The sequence below is a fragment of the Bombina bombina genome, chromosome 1, assembly GCF_027579735.1.
Source record: "Bombina bombina isolate aBomBom1 chromosome 1, aBomBom1.pri, whole genome shotgun sequence".
Taxonomy (NCBI): Eukaryota; Metazoa; Chordata; class Amphibia; order Anura; family Bombinatoridae; genus Bombina; species Bombina bombina.
In genome coordinates this window covers 12,980,353-12,998,507 of record NC_069499.1, presented here as the reverse complement: position 1 = coordinate 12,998,507, position 18,155 = coordinate 12,980,353, and positions in this window count along the sequence as shown.

Genomic DNA, 18,155 nt, shown 5'->3' with positions numbered 1-18,155 from the left:
GGAACAGAGACAGCATCAGAGAGACACAGAAGCAGCACAGCTGATTATCAGGATGCAGTCAATCAAAGGTGAAAAAATAAGTAAATAAGTTGAGCTCAGGTGAATACTAGCAAATTCAGCAAAAGAGTTCCAATAACTCCAATACAAAAGTAGTAGAGGGTTAAATTTGACTTGAGTATGAGACACTAGACAGGGTACAATTCAGATACTCTGCTAAACAAAATAATCAAGCAAAGAACCAAAAAGGAAATGAGGCTTTATAGGGTAAATAGGCGGAGTTTACTAAAAGGAACATTACTTAAAGGGACATTACATCTCCTGCTCCAGCTGTATTTATGGAAACAGATCCGCATAATCTCCGTTCCACTGATTGAGCATGTTTAACTGCAAAGGTCTGAGGTGGAACTGGACGAATGGTATGATGTCCATAGCTGCTATGATCAGACCGATTACCTCCATGCACTGAGCCACTGATGGCCGAGGAGAGGACTGAAGTGCTAGACAAGAATCAAAAATTTTTGATTTCCTGACATCTGTCAGAAAGATTTTCACTGATAGGGAATCTATTATGGTTCCCAAGAAAGTTACCCTTGTATTTGGAACTAAGGAGCTCTTTTCCAAATTTACCTTCCATCCGTGAGATTGCAGGAAAGATAACATTTCCGTGTGGGATCTTGCTTGAAAGGACCAGGATATCCTCCAAATAAGGCGCCACTGCAATGCCCCCTAATCGGAGCACCGCCAACAGGGATCCCAGAACCTTTGAGAAGATTTTGGGAGCTGTAGCAAGGCCGAAAGGAAGGGCCACGAATTGGAAGTGTTTGTCTAGAAATGCAAATCTTAGAAACTTGTGATGATCCCTGTGGATGGGAACATGCAGGTATGCATCATTTAAATCCACTGTTGTCATAAATTGACCCTCATGGGCCAGAGGAAGAATGGAACAAATCATTTCCATCTTGAAGGACGGTACTCTGAGGAATTTGTTTAGACTCTTGAGGTCTAAAATTGGTCTGAAGGTTCCCTCCTTCTTGGGAACCAAGAAAAGATTGGAATAGAACCCCAGTCCCTGGTGCTGCATCGGGACAGAACTATTACTCCCAGATCGAAGAGGGTCCGAACACAGTGTAAGAACGCCTCTCTTTTTATCTGGTCTACAGATAATCTTGAGAGCAGAAACCTGCTTCTGGGAGGAAAGTTCTTGAACCCAAGCCTGAGTAAAGAAAGTCTGCCCCCCACAAGATCCGGTCCCGGATAGGGGGCAGGCCCTTCAGGCTGATTTTGATTCCATAGTAGGCTTTTTGGATTGTTTCCCCTTGTTCCAAGACAGATTGGGTCTGCAGGAAGGTTTGGACTGTTCTTGCTTGGAAGAGGAAGAATTTCCCTTAGAATTTCGAAAGGAATGAAAATTACTCTGACGTCCCTTTTGTTTGTTTCTCTTATCTTGAGGGAGAAATTACCCTTTCCTCCCATAATGTAAGAGATTATTTCTGTCAAACCCGGTCCAAACAAGGTCTTTCCCTTGTAAGGAATCGCTAAAAGTTTAGACTTATATGATACATCCGCAGACCAAGGTTTTAACCATAAGACCCTGCGGGCTAGTACTGCAAAACATGAAATCTTTGCTCCCAGTTTGATAACCTGCAGGGAAGCATATGTAATAAAGGAATTGGCCAACTTAAGGGCCTTTATCCTATCCTGGATCTCTTTCAGGGAAGTGTCTGTCCTAATAGCATCAGACAGTGCATCAAACCAGTACGCCGCAGCACTAGTGACGGTAGCAATGCACACTGCAGGTTGCCATTGTAAACCCTGGTGTACATACATCCTCTTGAGAAGCCCCTCTAATTTTTTGTCCATAGGATCCTTAAAGGCACAACTATCCTCTATAGGGATAGTAGTTCTCTTGGCTAGAGTGGAAATTGCTCCTTCCACCTTGGGTACAGTTTGCCAAGCCTCCTTGATAGAGTCTGCTATGGGAAACATCTTTTTAAATATAGGGGATGGAGAAAAAGGACATTTATGCTTACCTGATAAATTTATTTCTTTTACGATATGACGAGTCCACAGATTTCATCCTTATGGGATTATGCCTCCTGGTCAGCAGGAAGAGGCAAAGAGCACCACAGCAGAGCTGTATATATAGCTCCTCCTTTCCCTCCCACTCCAGTCATTCGACCGAAGTTAGGAAGAGAAAGGAAAAGCCAAAGGTGCAGAGGTGACTGAAGTTTAACAAAAGAGAAACACCTGTCTTAGAAATGACAGGGTGGGCCGTGGACTCGTCATATCGTAAAATAAATAAATTTATCAGGTAAGCATAAATTTCCTTTTCTTTTACAAGATATGACGAGTCCACAGATTTCATCCTTACTTATGGGATACAATACCAAAGCTATAGGACATGGATGAAAGGGAGTGACAAGACAGGAACCTAAACGGAAGGCACCACTGCTTGAAGAACCTTTCTCCCAAAAAACAACCTCAGATGAGGCAAAAAGATCAAATTTGGAAAATTTGGAAAAAGTGTGAAGAGACGACCAAGTTGCCGCCTTTGCAAATCTGTTCAACAGAAGCATCATTTTTAAATGCCCATGAGGAAGCCACAGCCCTAGTAGATTGAGCTGTAATTCTTTCAGGAGGCTACTGTCCAGCAGTCTCATATGCAAATCGGATGATAAACCTCAGCCAAAAAGAAAGAGAGGTAGCCGTAGTTTTCTGGCCCCTACGCTTTCCAGAAAAGACAACAAATGAAGATGATTGACGAAATTCCTTAGTCGCCTGCAAGTAAAACTTCAGGGTACGGACTATGTCCAAGTTATGTAATAGACGCTCCTTCTTAGAAGAAGGATTAGGACACAAGGAAAGAACAACAATTTCCTGATTAATATTCTTATTAGAAACAACCTTACAAAGGAAACCAGGTTTGGTACGTAAGACCATCTTATCAGAATGGAAAATAAGATAAGGAGAATCACATTGCAAAGCTGAAAGGTCAGAAACTCTGCGAGCAGAAGAAATAGCAACCAAAAACAAAACTTTCCAAGATAATAACTTAATATCATGGAATGCATGGGTTCAAGCGGAACCCCTTGAAGAACATTAAGAACTAAATTTAAACTCCAAGGAGGAGCAATTGGTCTAAACACAGGCCTGATTCTAGTCAGAGCCTGACAAAAGGATTGAACATCTGGAACATCCAACAGATGTTTGTATAGCAAAATAGACAAAGCAGAAATCTGTCCCTTTAAGGAACTTGCTGACAACCCTATCTCCAATCCTTCTTGGAGAAAAGATAAAATCCTGGGAATCCGAACCTTACTCCATGAGTAATCCTTGGATTCGCAACAATAAAGATATTTACGCCATATCTTACGGTAAATCTTTCTAGTAACAGGCTTACGTGCCTGAGTCAAGGTATCAATGACCACATCAGAAAACCCTCGCTTAGATAAAATTAAGCATTCAATCTCCAGTCAGCTGCAGAGAAATTAGATTCGGATGATCGAAGGGTCTCTGAATGAGGTCCTGCCTCAATGGAAGCTTCCACGGTGGCAGAGAGGACATGTCCACCAGATCGGTAAACCAAGTCCTGTGAGGCCACGCAGGAGCGATGAGAATCACTGAAGCCCTCTCCTGTTTGATCCGAGCAATCACTCGGGGAAGGAGAGCAAACTGTGGAAACATACAAGCTAGGTTGAATGACCAAGGCATCTATCAATTCGGCCTGAGGATCCCTGGACCTGGATCCGTATCTCGGGAGCTTGGCATTCTGACGAGATGCCATAAGATCCAGCTCCAGTCTACCCCATCTGAGAATCAGGGTGGCAAAAACCTCCGGATGGAGTTCCCATTCCCTCGGATGAAACGTCTGTCTGCTCAAAAATCCGCTTCCCAGTTGTCCACTCCTGGGATGTAGATTGCTGACAGATAACAAGAGTGAGCCTCCGCCCACCGAATTATTTAGGATTCTTCTATCATCGCTAAGGAACTCCTTGTTCCTCCCTGATGATTGATGTAAGCCACAGTCGTGATGTTGTCCGACTGAAATTGGATGAATTTGGCCGAAGCCAACTGAGACCAAGCCTGAAGCGCATTAAATAATGCTCTCAACTCCAGAAAATTGATTGGAAGTAAAGACTCCGACCGAGTCCACGCACCCTGAGTCTTCAGGGAATTCCAGACTGCACCCCATCCTAGTAGACTGGCGTCTGTTGTCACTATCACACAGGAGGGTCTGCGGAAGCACGTCCCTTGGGACAGATGATCCGGCGACAACCACCAAGGAAAAGAGTCTCTTGTCTCCTGATCCAGATCTATCTGAGGAGACAAATTTGCATAATCTCCATTCCACTGCCTGAGCATGCTCAGTTGTAGCGGTCTGAGATGAAAACGAGCAAACGGAATGATGTCCATTGCCGCCACCATCAATCCAATTACCTCCATGCACTGAGCCACTGATGGCCGAGGATTTGGACTGAAGGGCTCAGCACGTATTCAGAATCTTTAATTTTCTGACTTCCGTCAAGAAGATTCTCATGGATATAGAATCTATTAGAGTTCCCAGGAAAGGAACCCTTGTCTGTGGAATTAGTGAACTCTTTTCTAGATTCACCTTCCATCCGTGAGTCCTCAGAAAGGACAGAACCATGTCGGTATGAGATTTTGTCAGTTGATAAGATGATGCCTGGATCAGAATATCGTCCAGATAAGGCGCCACTGCAATGCCCCGTGGTCTAAGAACCGCCAGTAGAGACCCTAGAACCTTCATGAAGATCCTGTGTGCTGTGGCCAGCCCGAAAGGAAGAGCCACAAACTGCAAATGTTTGTCCAGGAAGACAAACCTTAGAAACTGGTGATGATCTCTGTGGATAGGAATATGAAGATATGCATCCCTTAAGTCCATGGTAGTCATATATTAACCTTCCTGGATCAATGGAAGAATTATCCAGACAGTCTCCATCATGAAGGATGGAACTCTGAGAAACTTGTTTAGACTCTTGAGATCTAAAATGGTTCGGAACATTCCCTCTTTTTTTGGGAACCACAAAAAGATTTAAGTAAAACCCCTGTCCCTGTATTGGAACGGGACAAATTACTCCCATAGTGTAGAGGTCTTTTACACAACGTAAGAACGCCTCTCTTTTTGTCTGGACTACAGACAATCGTGAAAGAAGAAACCTTGAATTCTTGAACTCCAACTGATACACTTGAGACACGACTTCTAGTGTCCAGGGATCCTGAACGTCCTGATTATCAGGATGCAGTCAATCAAAGGTGAAAAAATAAGTAAATAAGTTGAGCTCAGGTGAATACTAGCAAATTCAGCAAAAGAGTTCCAATAACTCCAATACAAAAGTAGTAGAGGGTTAAATTTGACTTGAGTATGAGACACTAGACAGGGTACAATTCAGATACTCTGCTAAACAAAATAATCAAGCAAAGAACCAAAAAGGAAATGAGGCTTTATAGGGTAAATAGGCGGAGTTTACTAAAAGGAACATTACTTAAAGGGACATTACATCTCCTGCTCCAGCTGTATTTATGGAAACAGATCCGCATAATCTCCGTTCCACTGATTGAGCATGTTTAACTGCAAAGGTCTGAGGTGGAACTGGACGAATGGTATGATGTCCATAGCTGCTATGATCAGACCGATTACCTCCATGCACTGAGCCACTGATGGCCGAGGAGAGGACTGAAGTGCTAGACAAGAATCAAAAATTTTTGATTTCCTGACATCTGTCAGAAAGATTTTCACTGATAGGGAAAGGGAGTGACAAGACAGGAACCTAAACGGAAGGCACCACTGCTTGAAGAACCTTTCTCCCAAAAAACAACCTCAGATGAGGCAAAAAGATCAAATTTGGAAAATTTGGAAAAAGTGTGAAGAGACGACCAAGTTGCCGCCTTTGCAAATCTGTTCAACAGAAGCATCATTTTTAAATGCCCATGAGGAAGCCACAGCCCTAGTAGATTGAGCTGTAATTCTTTCAGGAGGCTACTGTCCAGCAGTCTCATATGCAAATCGGATGATAAACCTCAGCCAAAAAGAAAGAGAGGTAGCCGTAGTTTTCTGGCCCCTACGCTTTCCAGAAAAGACAACAAATGAAGATGATTGACGAAATTCCTTAGTCGCCTGCAAGTAAAACTTCAGGGTACGGACTATGTCCAAGTTATGTAATAGACGCTCCTTCTTAGAAGAAGGATTAGGACACAAGGAAAGAACAACAATTTCCTGATTAATATTCTTATTAGAAACAACCTTACAAAGGAAACCAGGTTTGGTACGTAAGACCATCTTATCAGAATGGAAAATAAGATAAGGAGAATCACATTGCAAAGCTGAAAGGTCAGAAACTCTGCGAGCAGAAGAAATAGCAACCAAAAACAAAACTTTCCAAGATAATAACTTAATATCATGGAATGCATGGGTTCAAGCGGAACCCCTTGAAGAACATTAAGAACTAAATTTAAACTCCAAGGAGGAGCAATTGGTCTAAACACAGGCCTGATTCTAGTCAGAGCCTGACAAAAGGATTGAACATCTGGAACATCCAACAGATGTTTGTATAGCAAAATAGACAAAGCAGAAATCTGTCCCTTTAAGGAACTTGCTGACAACCCTATCTCCAATCCTTCTTGGAGAAAAGATAAAATCCTGGGAATCCGAACCTTACTCCATGAGTAATCCTTGGATTCGCAACAATAAAGATATTTACGCCATATCTTACGGTAAATCTTTCTAGTAACAGGCTTACGTGCCTGAGTCAAGGTATCAATGACCACATCAGAAAACCCTCGCTTAGATAAAATTAAGCATTCAATCTCCAGTCAGCTGCAGAGAAATTAGATTCGGATGATCGAAGGGTCTCTGAATGAGGTCCTGCCTCAATGGAAGCTTCCACGGTGGCAGAGAGGACATGTCCACCAGATCGGTAAACCAAGTCCTGTGAGGCCACGCAGGAGCGATGAGAATCACTGAAGCCCTCTCCTGTTTGATCCGAGCAATCACTCGGGGAAGGAGAGCAAACTGTGGAAACATACAAGCTAGGTTGAATGACCAAGGCATCTATCAATTCGGCCTGAGGATCCCTGGACCTGGATCCGTATCTCGGGAGCTTGGCATTCTGACGAGATGCCATAAGATCCAGCTCCAGTCTACCCCATCTGAGAATCAGGGTGGCAAAAACCTCCGGATGGAGTTCCCATTCCCTCGGATGAAACGTCTGTCTGCTCAAAAATCCGCTTCCCAGTTGTCCACTCCTGGGATGTAGATTGCTGACAGATAACAAGAGTGAGCCTCCGCCCACCGAATTATTTAGGATTCTTCTATCATCGCTAAGGAACTCCTTGTTCCTCCCTGATGATTGATGTAAGCCACAGTCGTGATGTTGTCCGACTGAAATTGGATGAATTTGGCCGAAGCCAACTGAGACCAAGCCTGAAGCGCATTAAATAATGCTCTCAACTCCAGAAAATTGATTGGAAGTAAAGACTCCGACCGAGTCCACGCACCCTGAGTCTTCAGGGAATTCCAGACTGCACCCCATCCTAGTAGACTGGCGTCTGTTGTCACTATCACACAGGAGGGTCTGCGGAAGCACGTCCCTTGGGACAGATGATCCGGCGACAACCACCAAGGAAAAGAGTCTCTTGTCTCCTGATCCAGATCTATCTGAGGAGACAAATTTGCATAATCTCCATTCCACTGCCTGAGCATGCTCAGTTGTAGCGGTCTGAGATGAAAACGAGCAAACGGAATGATGTCCATTGCCGCCACCATCAATCCAATTACCTCCATGCACTGAGCCACTGATGGCCGAGGATTTGGACTGAAGGGCTCAGCACGTATTCAGAATCTTTAATTTTCTGACTTCCGTCAAGAAGATTCTCATGGATATAGAATCTATTAGAGTTCCCAGGAAAGGAACCCTTGTCTGTGGAATTAGTGAACTCTTTTCTAGATTCACCTTCCATCCGTGAGTCCTCAGAAAGGACAGAACCATGTCGGTATGAGATTTTGTCAGTTGATAAGATGATGCCTGGATCAGAATATCGTCCAGATAAGGCGCCACTGCAATGCCCCGTGGTCTAAGAACCGCCAGTAGAGACCCTAGAACCTTCATGAAGATCCTGTGTGCTGTGGCCAGCCCGAAAGGAAGAGCCACAAACTGCAAATGTTTGTCCAGGAAGACAAACCTTAGAAACTGGTGATGATCTCTGTGGATAGGAATATGAAGATATGCATCCCTTAAGTCCATGGTAGTCATATATTAACCTTCCTGGATCAATGGAAGAATTATCCAGACAGTCTCCATCATGAAGGATGGAACTCTGAGAAACTTGTTTAGACTCTTGAGATCTAAAATGGTTCGGAACATTCCCTCTTTTTTTGGGAACCACAAAAAGATTTAAGTAAAACCCCTGTCCCTGTATTGGAACGGGACAAATTACTCCCATAGTGTAGAGGTCTTTTACACAACGTAAGAACGCCTCTCTTTTTGTCTGGACTACAGACAATCGTGAAAGAAGAAACCTTGAATTCTTGAACTCCAACTGATACACTTGAGACACGACTTCTAGTGTCCAGGGATCCTGAACGTCTCTTATCTAAGCCTGGACAAAGAGAGAAGACAGCCCCCTACTAGATCCTGTCCCGGATCGGGGGCCGACCCTTCCTACCGACTTTGTAGCAGTAGTAGGTTGCTGGGATTGTCAACTCTTGTTCCAAAACTGGTTGGGTCTCCAGCTGACTTTTTTTTTATTTTTTTAAAAGGAACAAAAATTACTCTGACACCCCCTCTGTGCAGATTCCTTATTCTGATGGAGGGAACGACCTTATCCTCCCGTGAGGTCAGAAATAATCTCCTTCAAGTCAGGCTCGAACTGTGTCCTCCCCTTGTAAGGAATAGTCAAGGCCTAGATTTTGCCGACCCATCTGCAGATCAAAAACACTGCGAGCTAAGAGGGAAAATCCCGAACTTTTAGCCGCCAACCTGGTAACTGCAAGAAAATATCAGAAATTTTATAACTGAAACAGCTAATTTAAGAGTTGTAATAATTGAGTGCTGCTGTTCCATCCTGAGTCGCAAAGGAGGAATGCACACCAAAGAACAGCAGTAGGGTCCTAATAAAAAGGACCATAACTGTTCCCTGAACTGTTAGAACTGAAAATATTTACTTTTTTGAACAAAAGCAAATAACAGTTGTGTGCAATAGAGCATCACAAGCTTCAGAAATATACACGCAAAGTTGGATACCTGCCAACCTTAGGATGTAGGCAAGGCGCCATTAAAAAAAGACACCCACTGAGTAGAAAAGAAAACCTTAGATTAACAAAAGTTTATTTCAATAAAGGGTTTAAAAGGAAACTGGATTTTCACATAGGAAGAGATATTGTTTCTTTAATGAAATACATATGTCTGTATTGGGTACTTGTAAAGCGCGGCAAACCACCCGCAAGGGTCTCAAGGCGCTGCTCATGCTATCTCTGAAAAGCACCCCTATTCCTGAGTGTGGCTGTGTCATCCACATCACAAAGGATGAATAAACACATAAACAGTTGAAATACCGGTGCAAAATAAATGTAGAAAGGAGTTACTTTCCCTTTAAATCTTAAGTAACTTATTATGCTGGACACTAGTAGAAAAGTTAATTTCCCTTTAAATCTTAAAGGGACAGTCAAGTCCAAAAAAACCTTTCATGTTTTAAATAGGGCATGCAATTTTAAACAACTTCCCAATTTACTTTTATCACCAATTTTGCCTTGTTCTCTTGGTATTCTTAGTTGAAAGCTAAAACTAGGAGGTTCATATGCTAATTTCTTAGACCTTGAAGACTGCCTCTAATCTGAATACATTTTGACCACTAGAGGGCATTAGTTCACACGTTTCATATAGATAACATTGAGCTCATGCACGTAAAGTGACCTAGGACTGAGTACTGATTGGCTAAACTGCATGTCTGTCAAAAGAACTGAAATAAGGGGGTAGTAAGCAGAAGCTTAGATACAAGATAATTACAGAGGTAAAATGTGTATTATTATAACTGTGTTGGTTATGCAAAACTGGGGAATGGGTAATAAAGGGATTATCTTTCTTTTTAAACAACAAATATTCTGGTGTTGACTGTCCCTTTAAAGCAACTTATTATGCTGGACACTAGTAGAAAGTGTGGCTTGGAGTGACCAGCATCACCAGATTCTTACAGTCAGAGCTTTAGATGAAGAATATAGAAAACACTGTATTGTTCCTTTAATTCTGTATAATAAAGAAAAAACTGATAAAAAACAGTGTACTGTTCTCTAAATATTAAAAAAGAAACCACCGTGTGAGCATTGTGTGCTTCTGACATTAATTATTAAGTCAACAGTGCTGGACCTACTGAAACACAGCCTCTGAGCTGACAGAGCCCCAAGGCAGGTTAACAATTAGAGAACTATACACACGATATATCTCGATCGGTACTAGAGATACATCTGAGAGAGAGAAACGCTCTACCCTCCGGTTACATAATGGAGGTAGGGAGCGCATGCAAGTATATCTCTGCGTCTCGTGGACGTGACAACTATCCACTCCCGGTCGGTCGCTATCAATATTATACTAAACGACCGGGAGCAATAACAAGCCGCTTGGTTCATGGCAAGCATTGAAAACACTGTGAGACATGTGGCTCCCGAGACTGATCACTAGCCGGAGAGACCAAAATTGCGAAGTACATAATAAAGCGACCGCCACAAGGCTCTGCCCAACGTGGGCGTAATAACATGCAGTTCCCGGTCGTTCTTTTACTAACTACGCCACAGCGAATTGTATGCCACTTTCAACACTTGGGGCTAATCTTAGTTACCGTTTTCTGAATAAAACATAACCTCTCAATCCCCACTGAAATAAATCACCGCCTGAACCCCTCGGTTGCTTAAGAAGAGAGTTAGCGGAGCCGTCAGAGCAGGGGAACAAGTTTGGCTACTGCTATCCTTCTTTACCACAGCTCAGCCCAATGGAGTGTTCATAATATTACAATAAACCTAATAATAAAGGACGCAGCTGTCAGCATTTACACAATACCAGGCTGCCCCACATCTTCCTCTAGCCTCTGCTAAGAAGGTACATAATGAAGGTCTCTCCTTTAAAATATAGGAGATCTTGCCCAATAAGTAAAGTGCTCCACGACTCTGCGATCTATGTCAGTGATCCAGAATAAAAAGGCCAACACCTCAAATGCTGTGCGACAGCATGGCATCCATCAGGGTTCCAGATGTCCTCTCCCTCCCATAGCCCTGTGGAAAGAGATCAGCCTGAGTTAAAAGTGCTCAGGCTATCTGTATTTAGGGCAGCAACATGTATAGGAGGCGCAGTGAGAATTATGTCCCACCAGTTCCTATTGCCTGAAAGCCACCAGATGCTTCTCTTTTAGTATTGAAGAGACTAATCTGGTCTAGGCTACACCCCAGCACAAAGCAGCACTCAGAGGCACTACTTTAAAAATAATAAAATCTTGATTGAAGAAAATAAACTAACACCTCACTTTGCCAGCTCCTATCTTACTAACACAGGCAAAGAGAATGACTGGAGTGGGAGGGAAGGGAGGAGCTATATATACAGCTCTGCTGTGGTGCTCTTTGCCTCCTCCTGCTGACCAGGAAGTGTAATCCCATAAGTAAGGATGAAATCCGTGGACTCGTCATTTCTTGTAAAAGAAAAGGGATACCCGGTCTCTCCCATTCCTTAGCGATGATTTCAGTAGCTCGATCTGGTACAGGAAAAACCTCTACCAAGGAAGGTACTTCAAAAACAGAATTTATGTTTACCTGATAAATTTCTTTCTCCTACGGTGTATCCGGTCCACGGCTTCATCCTTACTTGTGGGATATTCTCAATCCCTACAGGAAGTGGCAAAGAGAGCACACAGCAAAGCTGTCCATATAGCTCCCCTCAGGCTCCGCCCCCCAGTCATTCGACCGACGGTTAGGAGAAAAAGGAGAACCATAGGGTGCAGTGGTGACTGTAGTTTATAAAAATAAATTTAAACCTGACTAAAATGCCAGGGTGGGCCGTGGACCGGATACACCGTAGGAGAAAGAAATTTATCAGGTAAACATAAATTCTGTTTTCTCCTACATTGGTGTATCCGGTCCACGGCTTCATCCTTACTTGTGGGAACCAATACCAAAGCTTTAGGACACGGATGAAGGGAGGGAACAATTCAGGTAACCTAAACGGAAGGCACCACTGCTTGCAAAACCTTTCTCCCAAAAATAGCCTCCGAAGAAGCAAAAGTATCGAATTTGTAAAATTTGGCAAATGTATGCAGTGAAGACCAAGTCGCTGCCTTACAGATCTGTTCAACAGAAGCCTCATTCTTGAAAGCCCAAGTGGAAGCCACAGCTCTAGTAGAGTGAGCTGTAATTTGTTCAGGAGGCTGCCTTCCAGCAGTCTCATAAGCCAACCGGATGATGCTTTTCAGCCAGAAAGACAGAGAGGTCACAGTCGCCTTTTGACCTCTCCTCTTACCAGAACAGACGACAAACAAGGACGAAGTTTGTCTGAAATCTTTAGTTGCTTTTAGGTAAAACTTCAAAGCACGAACCACATCGAGATTGTGTAACAGACGTTCCTTGTTAGAAGCTGGGTTAGGACACAGAGAAGGAACAACTATTTCCTGGTTAATATTCTTATTGGAAACCACTTTTGAAAGAAAACCAGGTTTGGTCCCGGGGAGATGCTACTAGTTAGAGCGGCAAAGAGAATGACTGGGGGGGGCGGAGCCTGATGGGAGCTATATGGACAGCTTTGCTGTGTGCTCTCTTTGCCACTTCCTGTAGGGATTGAGAATATCCCACAAGTAAGGATGAAGCTGTGGACCGGATACACCAATGTAGAAGAAATATTTGTTTAGCTTACTGGATTTCTTAGGATTAACTACGTCCATGGTGTCGCAGTCGTCCAATGTAGCTAAAACCTCCTTGAGTAACAGACGGAGGTGTTCTAGCTTAAACCTGAAAGATACAACTTCAGTATCAGCAGGAGGAATTACACTGTCAGAATTTGAAATTTCAACTTCAGATGCTACCGAAGTATCATCCTCCTCGGGCTTCTGGGAGGGGGCATTCGAAATAGCAACAACTGCATCAGAAACCTGGCTTACTGAAAGTTTGTTTTTCCTCTTACGCTTTCCCTGCAACATGGGAAAAGCAGACAACGCATCAGAAACTGCAGAAGACATGAGAGAAGCGATGTCTTGTTTCGTAACTGCAGGAGGAGTTAGAGAGGAAGCGCAGGGCACTCCATGTGTGGTTGGTAAAATTTGGGACGCTTGAGGAGAAAGCTGCGGTATATAGTGAGCATTGTCATTAGCATCTTCCTTAGAAAATGTTGGCTCAGAAAAAAGTCTAACCCTATAATTTAAGGTTCTCTCAATACAGGAGGAACAGAAAGGGATTGGTGGTTCCACATTGGCCTTAAAACATAAAGAACAATTGACATTTTGCAAAGCCTCTTGGTCCATTCTGACTCACAATGGATCAAATTATCAATTAAAAAGTTTAAATTTTTTTAATAAAAATTAAAACAGAAAAACATTACTGTCACTTTAAATTTTAAACAGTAACTTTTTTATTTTTTATATGTAGAGAGGACTGAATAACTAAACAATACTGCAGATCACCCCTACACCTCAGCTACACTTTGCTGAGGTGCCTACCTGCCTGTTGACACCGGCTCTCCCTGAGCAGAAGCCGTTCCACTAATAACAGATCCGGAACTCAGCAGCAGATACAGGAAACCGGTCTCCGGTCCTAGACACGCATGCTTTAAAAGAATATGCGTAATTGAAATAGATACTGTACTACTTCCCCTCGGATCACTAGTAAGTGAGGAAAAAAGGCGTGCAACACAAATTGCCGCCTCCCCTAGTTCCACCCTTCGTGGGTGTCCCAAAAAATGCATCTCCTGGTCGGCATATTGTTCTGATAAGTAAAACCGCCGGGAGTAATGAAACAACCAACAATCTAGAGCCTAACAAACAAAAATTTTCTTAGCACCAGTGCCTGCATCTAAGCTTTCTACATAGTGTCTCCTCCGTCTATAGGAGAATTTATGTCTTTGAAAATAAAGTGCCCAAAACTCCACTGAGCCATGTATATGTGTCCCATCCTTTGAAATAAAGTGCCCAACTTTTTCTGAGATCTTTTCTTTTCCAAGAAAAATTAAAGTCAGCCCTTACCTCATAATCTGCTACACAGCAAGGCAGCTCACCAGGTTCGAGAGGTCCTCTCCCTCACATGGACCTGTGAAAAGAGAAAAGGACTGAGTAATTTTACTCAGGCTTTAAGAGTTAGAGCAGTATCAGAACATGGGAGGTGCAGTGAGAATTATGTCCCACAAGTTCCCATTGCTCTAAAGCCACCACTGCTCTACTGAAGAGACTGATATGGACTACAGCTACACCCTAGGACAAAGCAGCACAATCTTGCACTACTATAAAAATAATAAACTCTTGATTGAAGAATCTTTTCTAACACCTAACTTTACCACTTCCTTGCTCTAACGTAGGCAAAGAGAATGACTGGGGTGGGAGGGAAGGGAGGTGATATTTAACAGCTTTGCTGTGGTGATCTTTGCCGCCTCCTGCTGGGCAGGAGTGATATATCCCATTAGTAATTAGATGATCTGTGGACTCATTATGTCATTAGAAAGAAAAGACAATGCAATAGAACTTACTCTGAATTTCAAATAAAGCAGTAGATTTTTTTTCGGACAATTTTTTTATTTTCTCCCATTTTCTGTGACAGACATCAGCTAATCACAGACTAGTATACGTATACCCTGTGAGCTTGTGCACATGCTCAGTAGCATCTTGTTCCCCAGAAAAGGTGAATATAAAAAGATTGTGCAAAATTTGATAATAGAAGTAAATTGGAAAGTTTATTAAAACTGCTGTTCTATGTGAGTAATAAAAGGTTTATTTTGACTCGAGTGCAGCAGATGAAAATGGCAATGCAGATTAGCTGCAGAGAGAAAAGGAAATTGTTACGTTTTTAAAATGTCTATTGAATAAATCTATTTCCTTTGCTCTTGGTGTAACACAAGTAAAATGTAGTAATACAAATGGTGCATTGCTCACAACAACATACTACATTCAGGAGTCACAGCTTTGTAGACTGTGGAAGGCTAGGGGGCGGGGTTTAACAAATACCAGCCAGTCCACTGTGTTAACACTTACAAGGTGCAGCCAGAGCACAGTGCTGTTTGAACAGCCTGATGAGGAGCAGCACAGTTCTTGCATGTGTCCTGTTCTTTTGGCCTGTAATTGTTTTTATATACCACATATGTTCATAGCGCTGCGGAACCTGTTAGCGCTCTACAAATACCTGATAATAATAAAAGATATGCTCATTTGCATCTCAGATCACAGCATGTTCTGCCTTGGGGCTTATCGCCTTATGAAGCTCTAATCAGAGAATTTCCTATCAGTGCAACAATCTCACACGTTAGCTCCACATTTTGTTCTCCCAGCTCTAGTGCATGAGACCAAGTAAGCAACAAAGACCCCAGAACTAAATCCTCCCAGTTCCTGCACAGCAATTATATCCCTAGAAATTCTTTTTGTCCTTGGCTTCCTGCCTACACCTCAGGGGGTGCCCGGAAGCTACGGACACGGTAAGCTCTGCTGTAACCTCTGGTTCCTGAACAGAAGATGAATGGTTAGTAATAGAAGCTCTAGGTTCTGCTGATGCTGAATATTCCCCTGAGTGTCTCTTCTCATCTGTACTAACGAGTGTCCATCTAGTTATGAAGCTCTAGGTTCTGCTGATGCTGAATATTCCCCTGAGTGTCTCTTCTCATCTGTACTAACGAGTGTCCATCTAGTTATGAAGCTCTAGGTTCTGCTGATGCTGAATATTCCCCTGAGTGTCTCTTCTCATCTGTACTAACGAGTGTCCAGCTAGTTATGAAGCTCTAGGTTCTGCTGATGCTGAATATTCCCCTGAGTGTCTCTTCTCATCTGTACTAACGAGTGTCCAGCTAGTTATGAAGCTCTAGGTTCTGCTGATGCTGAATATTCCCCTGTGCGTCTCTTCTCATCTGTACTAACGAGTGTCCAGCTAGTTATGTAGCTCTAGGTTCTGCTGATGCTGAATATTCCCGAGTGTCTCTTCTCATCTGTACTAACGAGTGTCCAGCTAGTTATGAAGCTCTAGGTTCTGCTGATGCTGAATATTCCCCTGAGTGTCTCTTCTCATCTGTACTAATGAGTGTCCAGCTAGTTATGAAGCTCTAGGTTCTGCTGATGCTGAATATTCCCCTGTGCGTCTCTTCTCATCTGTACTAACGAGTGTCCAGCTAGTTATGTAGCGCTAGGTTCTGCTGATGCTGAATATTGCCATGTGTCTCTTCTCATCTGTACTAACGAGTGTCCAGCTAGTTATGAAGCTCTAGGTTCTGCTGATGCTGAATATTGCCCTGAGTGTCTCTTCTCATCTGTACTAACGAGTGTCCAGCTAGTTATGAAGCTCTAGGTTCTGCTGATGCTGAATATTCCCCTGAGTGTCTCTTCTCATCTGTACTAACGAGTGTCCAGCTAGTTATGAAGCTCTAGGTTCTGCTGATGCTGAATATTCCCCTGAGTGTCTCTTCTCATCTGTACTAACGAGTGTCCAGCTAGTTATGAAGCTCTAGGTTCTGCTGATGCTGAATATTCCCCTGAGTGTCTCTTCTCATCTGTACTAACGAGTGTCCAGCTAGTTATGAAGCTCTAGGTTCTGCTGATGCTGAATATTGCCCTGTGTGTCTCTTCTCATCTGTACTAATGAGTGTCCAGCTAGTTATGAAGCTCTAGGTTCTGCTGATGCTGAATATTGCCCTGTGTGTCTCTTCTCATCTGTACTAACGAGTGTCCAGCTAGTTATGTAGCGCTAGGTTCTGCTGATGCTGAATATTGCCATGTGTCTCTTCTCATCTGTACTAACGAGTGTCCAGCTAGTTATGAAGCTCTAGGTTCTGCTGATGCTGAATATTGCCCTGAGTGTCTCTTCTCATCTGTACTAACGAGTGTCCAGCTAGTTATGAAGCTCTAGGTTCTGCTGATGCTGAATATTCCCCTGAGTGTCTCTTCTCATCTGTACTAACGAGTGTCCAGCTAGTTATGAAGCTCTAGGTTCTGCTGATGCTGAATATTCCCCTGAGTGTCTCTTCTCATCTGTACTAACGAGTGTCCAGCTAGTTATGAAGCTCTAGGTTCTGCTGATGCTGAATATTCCCCTGAGTGTCTCTTCTCATCTGTACTAACGAGTGTCCAGCTAGTTATGAAGCTCTAGGTTCTGCTGATGCTGAATATTGCCCTGTGTGTCTCTTCTCATCTGTACTAATGAGTGTCCAGCTAGTTATGAAGCTCTAGGTTCTGCTGATGCTGAATATTGCCCTGGGTGTCTCTTCTCATCTGTACTAACGAGTGTCCAGCTAGTTATGAAGCTCCCTTAGAATAGAACTTTAGTGGCAATTTTCAATATAAATAAAGATCTGCACAAACGATCACTATGCAACCGATTCTGTGGGGGAGGGTTTCAGGCCTAATGACAGCTGCACTGCAGTAGCCACAAAAGTCCGATTGGAGCAGCCCGGAAAATTCTCATAAAAATGACCTCAGCTCGGTAAGAAGCACTGAAGCAATTTGCCCCTGAAATCAGCTGATAAACATGGCAGCTGCCTGGGCATCCCCCCTCTCTTCGGTAGATCAGAAACGAGTCACCAGATGTGCCCTGTACATCTAGTAGAGGGAGGTGCCGTCTGACTAATGGCTTTAGCTGGCACAGTAGGCAGATGTGCCCTGTACATGTCTAGTAGAGGGAGGTGCCGTCTGACTAATGGCTTTAGCTGGCACAGTAGGCAGATGTGCCCTGTACATGTCTAGTAGAGGGAGGTGCCGTCTGACTAATGGCTTTAGCTGGCACAGTAGGCAGATGTGCCCTGTACATGTCTAGTAGAGGGAGGTGCCGTCTGACTAATGGCTTTAGCTGGCACAGTAGGCAGATGTGCCCTGTACATGTCTAGTAGAGGGAGGTGCCGTCTGACTAATGGCTTTAGCTGGCACAGTAGGCAGATGTGCCCTGTACATGTCTAGTAGAGGGAGGTGCCGTCTGACTAATGGCTTTAGGG